Source organism: Manis javanica, chromosome 1 (genome assembly GCF_040802235.1).
Source record: "Manis javanica isolate MJ-LG chromosome 1, MJ_LKY, whole genome shotgun sequence".
NCBI classification, from domain to species: domain Eukaryota; kingdom Metazoa; phylum Chordata; class Mammalia; order Pholidota; family Manidae; genus Manis; species Manis javanica.
The window spans coordinates 73,688,399-73,702,477 of NC_133156.1; the positions used below are offsets into that span (position 1 = coordinate 73,688,399).

The 14,079-nt window shown below is 37.2% G+C and overlaps 1 long non-coding RNA gene across 1 annotated transcript in view; it reads right to left on the bottom strand.

The window, feature by feature from the left end:
* LOC108400265 (uncharacterized) overlaps positions 1-14,079 on the bottom strand; it is a 1,191,208-nt gene that overhangs the window by 584,487 nt on the left and 592,642 nt on the right. The gene's annotated exons all lie outside the window — the stretch shown is intronic.

The following is a 14,079-nucleotide window of genomic DNA, read 5'->3' on the forward strand; positions in this document are numbered from 1 at the left end:
TAGTGGTAGGGAACATTGGCTGTAGGCCCTAGTTCTACTCTCTGTTTTATAAGTGCAGTTTTTTTCAGACTCCACATATAAGTTGTACTATACAGTATTTGTCTTTATCTTGCTTACAAAGCATAATGCCTCCAAGTTTCATCCATGTTGTTGCACACGGCAAGGCATCCTTTTCTCAATGGCTGAATAATATTCCATTGTGTGTGTATCTATATATCTACATCTGCCATCTATCTCTCCCATATCACATTTTCTTTATCCATTCATTCATCAATGGACACTTAGGTTGTCTCCATGTCTTGGCTATTATGAATAGTGCTGATATGAGTATGAGGCTGCATATATATCTATAAGATACTTCATTTCATTTGTATATATATTTGGAAGTAGATTTGCTGGAACATATGCTGGTTCTACTTTTAATTTTTTGAGGAATTACCATACTGTTTTATATAATGTGTGTACCAAATTGCACTGTACACTGTACAAGAATTTCCTTTTCTCCACATCCTCACCAATACTTGTTATATCTTGTCCTTTTGATATTAGCCATCCTAACAGGTATGAGGGGATATCTCATTGTGGTTTTGATTTCATGTCCCTGATAATTGGTGATGTTGAGCACATTTTCATATACCTGTCGACATTTGTATATCATCTTTGGAAAAATATATAAGGAACTCATACGTTCCAATAAAAAAGAAAACAAATAATTGATTTAAAAAATAGGCAAAAGACTTGAGTTAATTGATACTATTTTAATCTGAAAATTGTAGCCCTCTTTATGGCCAGTGACTAAATATCAGCTCTCTCTTGAGAGTTCTTCTAGTACCTTCCACTTTCATACTCTTCACTGAGGTGCTGTGACACCTCTTGAGTTTTTTAGCTTCCATCTTCTTGCTAATGTCTCACCTGGCCTATTGCTCTTGGGGTCCTGTCACCTTAGCTCAAGCTTGGCTACATTACTCAACATCTTCTTAATCTAAGAGAACACTCATTTTCTTCCACCAAATACCTGGAAATAAGAGCCATTCCCTATTAAGCCCTCTCTCTCTTTATTCTGCTTCCTGGCTAATACCTGACAATCTTTATTTTTTTTCTAGTGAGTGTCAAGCATGAATTTCTATACCTCCAAGCTCTTTGGTTGGTTCCTTGAAGTACTATTCATATGGCTTAAATTGAAAAGGAGCACATCCTTCCCACAAGAAATGGAGTGGAAAAGCATAGCACTCCAAAATTTTCCCCAAAGAAATCCCTATTCATCAGTCTTCACTCAATAATTTACTAGTCTCCTCTCACATATAAGTGTCAGGTGCTGATGAGTTAACCATTGCAGAATGAATTTGGGCAACTTTCCAACAAGTTCTGCATAGACGGTCTAGCACCTCTACAGAATGTGTGGTCACTTAACACCCATTGTGCTCCACTTTCAAGCCCAAGCCAAACATCTGAAACAGCAAGAAAAGTCTCACTTACTGCCCTCCTACAGTTATATAGACAGTCTAACAGGGTAGATGCTTCCTAACAGGGCCAAGACTGTGACTCCATTAGAAGGAACTGGCAGGTGAACAGCAAGCGGACCAACTAGATATTTATGCACTGCATTTACTTTTTTTTTTTTTAGATAATTATTTTTTATTGAAGGGTAGTTGACACACAGTATTACATTAGTTTCAGGTGTACAACACAGTGATTGAACATTTATATACATGATAATTGTAGGTACCAGCTATCACCATACCAAGTTGTTACAATATTTTGACTATATTCCTTATGCTATACATTACATCCTGGTTACTTATTTATTTTACAATTGGAAGTGTGTACTTTTTTTTTTGAGGGCATCTCTCCTATTTTTTTGATCAAATGGTTGTTAATAACAATAAAATTCTGTATAGGGGACTCAATGCTCAATGTATAATCATTAATCCACCCCAAGCCTAATTTTCGTCAGTCTCCAATCTTCTGAAGCATAATGAACAAGTTCTTACATGGAGAACAAATTCTTACATAATGAATAAGTTACATGGTGAATAGTACAAGGGTAGTCATCACAGAAACTTTCAGTTTTGATCATGCATTATGAACTATAAACAGTCAGTTCAAATATGAATATTCATTTGATTTTTATACTTGATTTATATGTGGATACCACATTTCTCTCTTTATTATTATTATTTTTAATAAAATGCTGAAGTGGTAGGTAGATGCAAGATAAAGGTAGAAAACATAGTTTAGTGTTGTAAGAGGGCAAATGTAGATGATCAGGTGTGTGCCTGTAGACTATGTGTTAATTCAAGCTAGACAAGGGCAATAAAACATCCACAGATACAGAAGACTTCTCTCAAAACAGGGGGGTGAGGTTCTAAGCCTCACCTCTGTTGATCCCCAATTTTCACCTGATGGCCCCCCTGTGACTGTGCCTGTCTTAGGTTGTTCCTCCCTTGAGGAATCTTACCTGTCTCTGGCTAACCAATCATCTTCTGGGGCCATCCAGGGAAATGTAAAGTTGGTAAGTGAGAGAGAAGCCATATTGTTTGAAAAGGTTAGTTTTTTACTTTTTTGCATATTTATGCCCTGTGGCTTCTATGCCCAGCATTTGTCTTGAGGTATCTTTACCACTTGGAAGAATTGTGATACGCGGTAAATTCGTTATGAGGCACGAATCTAAGAGAACTCCACATATATTTATGGGTTGTAATTAGGAATGAAGAAGAAAAGCTATAGAAGTAGCAGACGGAAGAAAACATGGGAAGATTGATTTATTTCTTTGACATACCTTCTTGTATAGTAACTTCAGGATGTATAGGTTTTAAACTACTAATTAAATTGCACACACACATTAACATAATAGGAATACAGTTACATAACCAAAGCATACCTATAATTATCAGCCATCTCCAGTGAAACCAAGAAAACCAGTTAGGCACCTTAGGCATTTCTGAAAACTTATCTATGATATGGTGGATATTGTCCAACTGAACTTGAACAGTCTGAGAGAAATCAGACAAATTAAAACAACCCATTCCTGGGGACTGTTCACATCCCATATGTTCTTTTAACAATAAATAGTCTGTAGTTGTAAGATTTTGGAGCACTACAACTTGCACTTCTCCTAATTCTTGGTTGAGTTCCAACAGTGTAGATCCAGTCAAATTTGTTGTTTTACTGTATGCACAGGCCAGCTTAGATATCTCCTTCTTCATTCCCATGGCAAGTCCAGGAACCGGTGGGATGAATGTAGCTACAACTGCAGCAGTGCGTGGATCTTTTTTGGGGTTTTTCGATGATCATCTTCTGGCATGAGTCTTCCAGAGAGTGGTTATGTTGGAAGTTCTTTTTCATATCGTATCTTAGTTCATTTTCTGGGTAGCCAAATTAGGCTTTGATCCTCCATATAAGCAGAAACAAACCCTTTGCCTATACTTTTATATGCCCTTTATACCATTGTGTAGAACTCATTGGAGGTCACCACACAGGAACTGCTTTTTTTTGTTTGTTATCTTAATCTACACTTAGATGATGAATATTATGTTTACTAGGCTCTCCCCTATATCAGGTCCCCCCTATAAACCCCTTTACAGTCACTGTCCATCAGCATAGCAAAGTCCTGTAGAGTCACTACTTGTCTTCTCTGTGTTGTACAGCCCTCCCCTTTCTCCCACCCCCCATGCATGCTAATCTTAATACCCTGCTTCTTCTTCCACCCGCCCTTATCCCTCCCTAATGACCCATCCTCCCCAGGCCCTTTCCCTTTGGTAACTGTTAGTCCATTCTTGAGTTCTGTGATTCTGCTGCTGTTTTGTTCCTTCAGTTTTTCCTTTCTTCTTATACTCCACAGATGAGTGAAATCATTTGGTATTTCTCTTTCTCCACTTGGCTTATTTCACTGAGTGTAATACCCTCCAGCTCCATCCATGTTGCTGCAAATGGTAGGATTTGCCCTCTTCTCATGGCTGAGTAGTATTCCATTGTGTATATGTACCACGTCTTCTTTATCCATTCATCTATCAATGGATATTTAGGTTGCTTCCAATTCTTGGCTATTGTAAATAGTGCTGCAATAAACATAGGGGTGCATCTGTCTTTCTCAAACTTGATTGCTGCATTCGTAGGGTAAATTCCTTGGAGTGGAATTCCTGGGTCAAATGGTAAGTCTGTTTTGAGCATTTTGATGTACCTCCATACTGCTTTCCACAATGGTTGAACTAATTTACATTCCCACCAGCAGTGTAGGAGGGTTCCCCTTTCTCCACAGCCTCGCCAACATTTGTTGTTGTTTGTCTTTTGGATGGCAGCCAACCTTACTGGTGTGAGGTGACACCTCATTGTAGTTTTAATTTGCATTTCTCTCATAATTAGCAATGTGCAGCATCTTTTCATGTGTCTGTTGGCCATCTGTATTTCTTTTTTAGAGAACTGTCTGTTCAGTTCCTCTGCCCATTTTTTAATTGGGTTATTTGTTTTTTGTTTGTTGAGGCGTGTGAGCTCTTTATATATTCTGGACGTCAAGCCTTTATCAGATCTGTCATTTTCAAATATATTCTCCCATACTGTAGGGTTCCTTTTTGTTCTATTGATGGTGTCTTTTGCTGTACAGAAGCTTTTCAGCTTAGTATAGTCCCACTTGTTCATTTTTTCTGTTGTTTTCCTTGCCCGGGGAGATATGTTCAAGAAGAGGTCACTCATGTTTATGTCTAAAAGGTTTTTGTCTATTTTTTTTCTAAGAGTTTTATGGTTTCATGACTTACATTCAGGTCTTTGATCCATTTTGAATTTACTTTTGTGTATGGGGTTAGACAATGGTCCAGTTTCATTCTCCTACATGTAGCTGTCCAGTTTTGCCAGCACCATCTGTTGAAGAGACTGTCATTTCGCCATTGTAAGTCCATGGCTCCTTTATCAAATATTAATTGACCATATATATCTGGGTTAATGTCTGGATTCTCTAGTCTGTTCCATTGGTCTGTGGCTCTGTTCTTGTGCCAGTACCAAATTGTCTTGATTACTATGGCTTTATAGTAGAGCTTGAAGTTGGGGAGTGAGATCCCCCCTACTTTATTCTTCTTTCTCAGGATTGCTTTGGCTATTCGGGGTCTTTGGTGTTTCCATATGAATTTTTGAAGTATTTGTTCCAGTTCATTGAAGAATGTTGCTGCTAGTTTCATAGGGATTGCATCAAATCTGTATATTGCTTTGGGCAGGATGGCCATTTTGACGATATTAATTCTTCCTAGCCATGAGCATGGGATGAGTTTCCATCTGTTAGTGTTCCCTTTAATTTCTCTTAAGAGTGACTTGTAGTTTTCAGGGTATAGGTCTTTCACTTCTTTGGTTAGGTTTATTCCTAGGTATTTTATTCTTTTTGATGCATTTGTGAATGGAATTGTTTTCCTGATTTCTCTTTCTATTTGTTCATTGTTAGTGTATAGGAAAGCCACAGATTTCTGTGTGTTGATTTTGTATCCTGCAATGTTGCTGTATTCCGATATCAGTTCTAGTAGTTTTGGGGTGGAGTCTTTAGGGTTTTTTATGTATAGTATCATGTCATCTGCAAATAGTGACAGTTTAACTTCTTCTTTACCAATCTGGATTCCTTGTATTTCCTTGTTTTGTCTAATTGCCATGGCTAGAACCTCCAGTACTATGTTAAATGACAGTGGGAGAGTGGGCATCCCTGTCTAGTTCCCGATCTCAGAGGAAAAGCTTTCAGCTTCCCGCCGTTCAATATAATGTTGGCTGTGGGTTTATCATATATGGCCTTTATTATGTTGAGGTACTTGCCCTCTATACCCATTTTGCTGAGAGTTTTTATCATGAATGGATGTTGAACTTTGTCAAATGCTTTTTCAGCATCTATGGAGATGAACATGTGGTTTTTGTCTTTCTTTTTGTTGATCTGGTGGATGATGTTGATGGACTTCCGAATGTTGTACCATCCTTGCATCCCTGGGATGAATCCCACTTGGTCATGGTGTACGATCCTTGTGATGTATTTTTGAATTCGGTTTGCTAATATTTTGTTGAGTATTTTTGTATCTATGTTCATCAGGGATATTGGTCTGTAGTTTTCTTTTTTGGTGGGATCTTTGCCTGCTTTTGGTATTAGAGTGATATTAGCTTCATAGAATGAGTTTGGGAGTATCTCCTCCTCTTCTATTTTTTGGAAAACTTTAAGGAGAATGGGTATTATGTCTTCCCTGTATGTCTGATGAAATTCTGAGGTGAATCCATCAGGCCCGGGGGTTTTGTTCTTTGGTAGTTTTTTGATTACCGCTTCAATTTCGTTGCTGGTAATTGGTCTGTTTAGATTTTCTGTTTTTTTCTGGGTCAGTCTTGGAAGGTTATATTTTTCTAGGAAGTTGTCCATTTCTCCTAGGTTTCCCAGCTTGTTAGCATATAGGTTTTCATAGTACTGACTAATAATTCTTTGTACTTCTGTGGAGTCCGTCATGATTTTTCCTTTCTCATTTCTGATACTGTTGATTTGTGTTGACTCTCTTTTCCTCTTAATAAGTCTGGCTAGAGGCTTATCTATTTTGTTTATTTTCTCAAAGAACCAGCTCTTGGTTTCATTGATTTTTGCTATTGTTTTATTCTTCTCAATTTTATTTATTTCTTCTGTGATCTTTATTATGTCCCTCCTTCTGCTGACCTTAGGCCTCATTTGTTCTTCTTTTTCCAATTTCGATAATTGTGACATTAGACCATTTATTTGGGGTTGTTCTTCCTTTTTTAAATATGCCTGGATTGCTGTATACTTTCCTCTTAAGACTGCTTTTGCTGTGTCCCACAGTAGTTGGGGCTTAGTGTTGTTGTTGTTGTTTGTTTCCATATATTGCTGGATCTCCATTTTGATTTGGTCATTGATCCATTGATTATTTAGGAGCGTGTTGTTAAGCCTCCATGTGTTTGTTAGCCTTTTTGCTTTCTTTGTACAATTTATTTCTAGTTTTATGCCTTTGTTGTCTGAAAAGTTGGTTGGTAGGATTTCAGTCTTTTGAAATTTACTGATGCTTTTTTTGTGGCCTAGTATGTGGTCTGTTCTGGAGCATGTTCCGTGTGCACTTGAGAAGAATGTGTATCCTGTTGCTTTTGGATGTAGAGTTCTGTAGATGTCTATTATGTCCATCTGTTCTAGTGTGTTGTTCAGTGCCTTACTTATTTTCTGTCTGGTGGATATGTCCTTTGGAGTGAGTGGTGTGTTGAAGTCTCCTAGAATGAATGCATTGCATTCTATTTCCTCCTTTAGTTCTCTTAGTATTTGTTTCAGGTATGTTGGTGCTCCTGTATTGAGTGCATATATATTTATAATGGTTATAACCTCTTGTTGGACTGAGCCCTTTATCATTATGCAATGTCCTTCTTTGTCTTTTGTTACTTTTTTTATTTGGAAGTCTGTTTTGTCTGATACCAGAATTGCAACACCTGCTTTCTTCTCTTTGTTGTTTGCATGAAATCTCTTTTTCCATTCCTTGACTTTAAGTCTGTGCATGTCTTTGGGTTTAAGGTGAGTCTCTTGTAAGCAGCGTATGGATGGATCTTGCTTTTTTATCCATTCTATTACTCTGTGTCTTTTGATTGGTGCATTCAGTCCATTTACATTTAGGGTGATTACTGAGAGGTATGAACTTATTGTCATTGCAGGCTTTAAGTTTGTGGTTACCAAAGGTTCAGGGTTAGCTTCTTTACTATCTTACTGTCTAACCTAACTCGCTTGTTGAGCTATTATAAACGTGGTCTGATGATTCTTTATTTCTCTCCCTTCTTATTCCTCCTCCTCCATTCTTCATATGTTGAGTGTTCTGTTCTGTGCTCTTTTTAGGTGTGCTCCCATCTAGAGCAGTCCCTGTAGGATGCCCTGTAGAGGTGGTATGTGGGAGGCAAATTCCCTGAACTTTTGCTTGTCTGGATTGTTTAATCCCTCCTTCATATTTAAATGACATTCGTGCTGGATACAGTAGTCTTGGTTCGAGGCCCTTCTATTTCATTGCATTAAGTATATCATGCCATTCTCTTCTGGCCTGTAGGGTTTCTGTTGAGAAGTCTGATGATCACCTGATGGGTTTTCCTTTGTAGGTGACCTTTTTTTTCTCTCTTGCTGCCTTTAATACTTTGTCCTTGTCTTTGATCTTTGCCATTTTAATTATTATGTGTCTTGGTGTTGCCCTCCTTGGATCCCTTGTCATTGGAGTTCTGTGTACCTCTGTGGTCTGAGAGGCCATTTCTTCCCCTAGTTTGGGGAAGTTTCCAGCAATTATTTCTTCAAAGACACTTTCTATCCCTTTTTCTCTGTCTTCTTCTTCTGGTACCCCTGTAATGCATATATTGTTCCTTTTCGATTGGTCACTCAGCTCTCTTAGAATTCTTTCATTCCTGGAGATCATTTTATCTCTCTCTGCATCAGCTTCTCTGCATTCCTGTTCTCTGTTTTCTAGTCCATTAATGGTCTCTTCCATCTTGTCCATTCTGTTTTGAAGTCCTTCCAGAGCTTGTTTTATTTCTGTATTCTCCTTCCTTAGTTCTTGCATATTTCTCTGCAAGTCCATCAGCATGGTTATGCCTTTTGTTTTGAATTCTTTTTCAGGAAGACTGGCTAAATCTGTCTCCCCAGGTTCCTTCTCAGGGGAAGATGTAGCAGATGCCGAAGCTATCTGGGTTAGTCTTGTCTGGATCATATTTTTTGCCTTTTCATGTTGACAGATGCTATTGACTGTCAGCTGGGAGGGCCAAACTCTTCACTTGCTATTGGTCTTTCTTTTCTGGGACAACTGCGACCCCTAGTGGCTTGTGTTGGGTAATTGCGTGTAGACTGGGTCTTTGTGTCTTGCTTGGCCTATATGGAGAAAACTCCCTTTCTCAGGGGGCGGGGCCAGCCTTAGGCTGCTTCTCTGCTTTTGCAGCGCCCAGAGGGGTAATGGACAGGGTTTTTTTTGGCTGTTTACCTCCGTGAGGGGTCTCAGAGCTGTTGCCCAGGGGGTTAGTGCGCATGGTTTTCCCTGTAATTTCCAGCCACTGGACTGTGACCTTTGTTGTTTCTGTCCAGCTGTTATGTCCCTGTCCCTTTAAGACTCTCAAAAAGCACTCACTTTTCTTTGTCACAGGGGCATCCGCTTCAGAACCCGCTCAGAGATGTTGCTGCCCTATTTCCCTAGTTTCAAGCCCTCCATGCATGCACTGTGTCTGCGCTCTGGTGCGGGTGTCTGGGGCTGGGTGTTTAGCAGTCTTGGGCTCCCTGTCCCTCCCGCTGGGTGTTGGGGGGAGGTGTGCTCGGGTCCCGCTGGGCCGGGGCTTGTATCTTACCCCTTTCACCAAGCACTGGGCTCTCGCATGAGTGGATGTAGTCTGGCTGTTGTCCTGTGTCTTCTGGTCTCTCTTTTAGTTGTATTTGTTGTATTTTCAAAAATATATATGTTTTTAGGAGGAGATTCCCACTGTCCTACTCACACCACCATGTTGCATTTACTTTTCAAAACTTTCTGTTAACCAGTCCATAAGCATTTATTATCTATGCATATTTGGCAAGCACCATGAGTTACTCTGAAAAATTTAAGTAGAAGAGACCATCTTTGCTCTTCAAGACGGATTACTTGAAATACTCTTTGCTGTAATGCAATGTTTCTAAAATTTATATATACCATTTAAGAAAAGAATAAAAGCATATCTTTCAGTGTTTGAGAATACTTTCTTAAGCAGCGAACAGCTGTAGTTTTCAATATTGGGTGAGTTACCTATATCATGGGGGTACATGAAGAATTCACAAGTAGTATACAAAAATAGTATTTTAGAGAAATCAATTTTCAGTTCTCTTATATATATGTAACCAAAATTGAGCTGCCCAAGAGGTAACACGTAGTTGAGTTTTGCTCCTTTTCCTAACTTCCCTTCCTAATTTTTCTTCTCCAACTGTTTGCCTCCCAGATTTTACCATCTTCCCTTTTTCTAGTAGGTGAAAACTCCAGAATAGCAAAATGTAGCAATGATTTTCAAATACTTTCAAAATGTTGCTTTTGATTTTGAAAAAGTGGGTAATTTTGATGGGAACAACAAATATTTTTCAGTTCAATGGGTTCCACCCACTTGTGTTCAACAGAAGTTAAAAGAGCGCATAATTGTTATCTGATAAGTTATTAAATAGTTTTTGATGATAGACACTGTGAGATTTTAAGTATATGATTAAAAAGGATTTTAAATAATTCAAAGATATTACTGTAGCTTTTTTAGTTCACATCTATATTTGTGTGAACAAAGTTTCTCAGAGCTTATATGTATAAAAAGAAAAACAGAATTGATGCCAAATACTATCTCATCTAATAGGCAATATAAATTTATCCTTAGAAACAAGAGTTAATTATAAAGTCAATCCAACTGATTAGTATATATATTTTTATGAAATTTTCCTTTTTATGTTTAATAGGTATTAAAATTAGTATTTTATATTTATATATCTTTATATATATTATATGTATTTACGATTAAATACATGTTATACACATTAAATACATGTTAAGTAACTATACAACACAATAAGTACTTATTTATCATATGTATTTATACTTAAATATATATCATATATATATGTGCAGGTCCAAATATTGCATTTATGAAGTTATTAATCCAGCATTGTCTGTAAAATAAAAAAAAATGTCCATCAGTACAATATTACTTTAATAAATTATGGTACAATATACACGGAAATGCTATGCTGTTACAAAAACAAAGTGAGAAAGCTGCCCATCTAGTGACTGACAGGATTGATTTCCAGGACATATTCCTTGTCAGGCTAAATAATGCATTTCACCAAATATACCCACATCTTAATTCTCAGAACCTGTGTTACCTTATATGGAAAAATATAATTTATAAATGTAATTAAGTTAATGATCTTAATATGGGGTGAGTATTCTGGAATCCAAGAGGGCTCTAAATGTAATCTGAAGTATCTTTATAACAGGGAGCCAAAGAAAGATTTAATGACAGAAGAGAAGGTGATGTGAAATTGGAGCAGATACTGGAGTCATCTGGGCACAAATCAAGGAATGCCAAAGCTAACTCTAGAAGGTAAAAGCTGCAAGAAATAGATTCCTCCTGGGAGCACACAGAAAGAATCAGCTCTGCAGACATCTTGATTTTAGACCTAAAATAATGATTTGAGACTTCTGACCTGTAGAACTGTAAGGTAATAAATTTTTGTTATTTTAGGCCACTAAATCTGTGGTAATTGTCACAATAGGAAATTAATATCATCATTAAAAGAAAAAAATCAGTTCATTTTATACAGTATGCTTCCTTTTATGAAAAAACATGAGAGCAGAAGAATATATATATTTATGTTTGCTTGGATATGCCTTAGAAACACTGACATTATACCAAGAAACTAATAAAGTGATTACCTGGGGGTAACAGGTGTAGAAACAAGGCTTCTCAATGTTTGTCTTTTGTTACTATTTTGATATTGAACCAAGTAAAGGTATAACCTATTCAAAACTAATAAAAAATAAAATTTAAAGAGGAAAAGATGAGGGAAGTAGAAAAATTTGGTTTTCAAAAAAAGCTACTCTATTTCTCTTCATTAAACACGAAAGTAAATAAAAATGAAAGAAAAGATTGTTTTAATTTTTAAAGTTAGCATGTAAAATGCACTAGACATTGAATATTTTCCACCAAAGTAGGCATATAAGGAGCTTCTTTAACATCGATTTTAAGAGGTTAGAAAGATACAAAGTTTTTATTTTTGTTGCTATCTTAAATTATGAGAATAGGAGGGGGAAAGTGTTTGAAAATCACTGTTAACATGGCAGACACTAAGTTTCAATCAAACTTTCTACATTTACTAGTAATTCATACAAAAATTTTATTCTAATTATAAGGAACCCAAAACATTGCATATTTAATTATTCCACATATGAGATGAACTGCCTTATTGTCCAGTAGGTGAGATGGTGCTACTTTGCCTCTCCAGGTTTAGAAATCTAGGCTCAGCTGAAACTCACCTGAGCCAGGTTCCTTTGCTTCCCTGCCTGCAAGTCACATAAATGCATAGGTAGAAATGTGAATGGTGGTTTTGTTAGCATTGTTTATTTTTCCTAATTGCTGTATGTATTCATCTAGAATAATTGTTAAGAAGACGTTCAGAATTCTTTCAAGGAATTAGCAAACTACAGATGTCTCCAATTACTGTTGGAGAAATTTAGCATGAATTTCTCTTTATTTATTTACTTAAAACTTCGGATCATTCATATACAATTACGTGAGCAACCTTATGGTTACGAGACCCCCCATTATCAAGTCCCCATCACATACCCCATTACAGCCACAGTTAGAAACACTACTTGTCTTCTCTGTGTTATACTACATTCCCCATGCACCCCACTACATTATGTGTGCTAATCATAATGCCCATTTTTCCCTTATCCTTCCCTTCCCAACCATCCTTCCCAGTACCTTTCCCTTTGGTTACTGTTAGTCCATTCTTGGGTTCTGTGAGTGTGCTGCTGTTTTGTTCCTTCAGTTTTTGCTTTGTTTTATACTCCACAGATGAGTGAAATCATTTGGTACTTGTCTTTCTCTGCCTGGCTTATTTCACTGAGCATAATACCCTCGAGCTCCATTGATGTTCTTGAAAATGGTAGGATTTGTTTTTTTCTTATGGCTGAATAATATTCCATTGTGATATGTACCACCTCTTCTTTATCCACTCATCTACTGATGGACACTTAGGTTGCTTCCATTTCTTGGCTATTGTAAATAGTGGTGCGATAAACACAGTGGTGCATGACTTTTTGACATTGGGCTCCTGCATTCTTAGGCTTAATTCCTAGGAGTGGAATTCCTGGGTGAAATGGTATTTATATTTTCAGTTTTTTGAGGAACATCCATACTGCTTTCCACAATGGTTGAACTAATGTATATTCCCACCAGCAGTGTAGGAGGGTTCCCCTTTCTCCACATCCTTGCCAACATTTGTTGTTATTTGTCTTTTGGATGGTGGCCATCCTAACTGGTGTGAGATGATATATAATTGTGCTTTTAATTTGCATTTCTGTGATGATTACCAATATGGAGCATCTTTTCATGTGCCTGTAGCCATCTGAATTTCTTCTTTGAAGAAGTATCTGTTCAGATCCTCTGCCATTTTTTAATTTAATTATTTGCTTTTTGTTTGTTGAGGTGCATGAGCTCTCTATATATTTTGGATATGGCATTTATGAATATATTTTCCAATAATGCAGGATGCCTTTTTGTTCTATTGATGGTGTCCTTTGCTGTACAGAAGCTTTTAAGTCTGATATGGTCCTACTTGTTTATTTTTGCTTTAGTTTCTTTTGCCAGGGCACATATGTTCATGAAGAACTTGCTCATGATTCTGTCCAAGACATTTTTGCCTGTGTTTTCTTCTAAGAGTTTTATGGTTTCATGACTTACATTCAAGTCTAGATCCATTTCGAGTTTACTATTGTGTAAGGAGTTGTGCAGTAATCCACTTTCATTCTCTTACATATAGCTGTCCAGTTTTGCCAACACAAGCTGTTGAAGAGGCTGCCATTTCCCTATTGTATATCCATGGTTCTTTTATTGTATATTCATTGACTATATATGCTTGGCTTAATATTTGGACTCTATTCTGTTCCACTGGTGTATGGGTCTGTTCTTGTGCCCAGTACCAAATTTTCTTGATTACTGTGGCTTGGTAGTAGAGCTTGAAGTTGGGAAGTGAGATCCCCCTGCTTTATTTTTCCTTCTCAGGATTGCTTTGGCTATTTGGGGTTTTTTGTGGTTTCATATGAATTTTAGAGCTATTTCTTCCAGTTTCTTGAAGAATGCTGTTGATATTTTGATAAGGATTGCATTGAATCTGTAGATTGCTTAGGCAGGATGACCATTTGGACAATATTAATTCTGCCTATCCAAGAGCATGGGATGAATTTCCATTTATTTGTGTCCTCTTTAATTTCTCTTAAGAATGTCTTTTAGTTTTGAGGGGATAGATCTTTCACTTCCTTCATTAGGTTTGTTCCTAGGTAGTTTATTCTTTTTGATGCAATTGTGAATGGAATTCTTTTCCGGATTTCTCTTTCT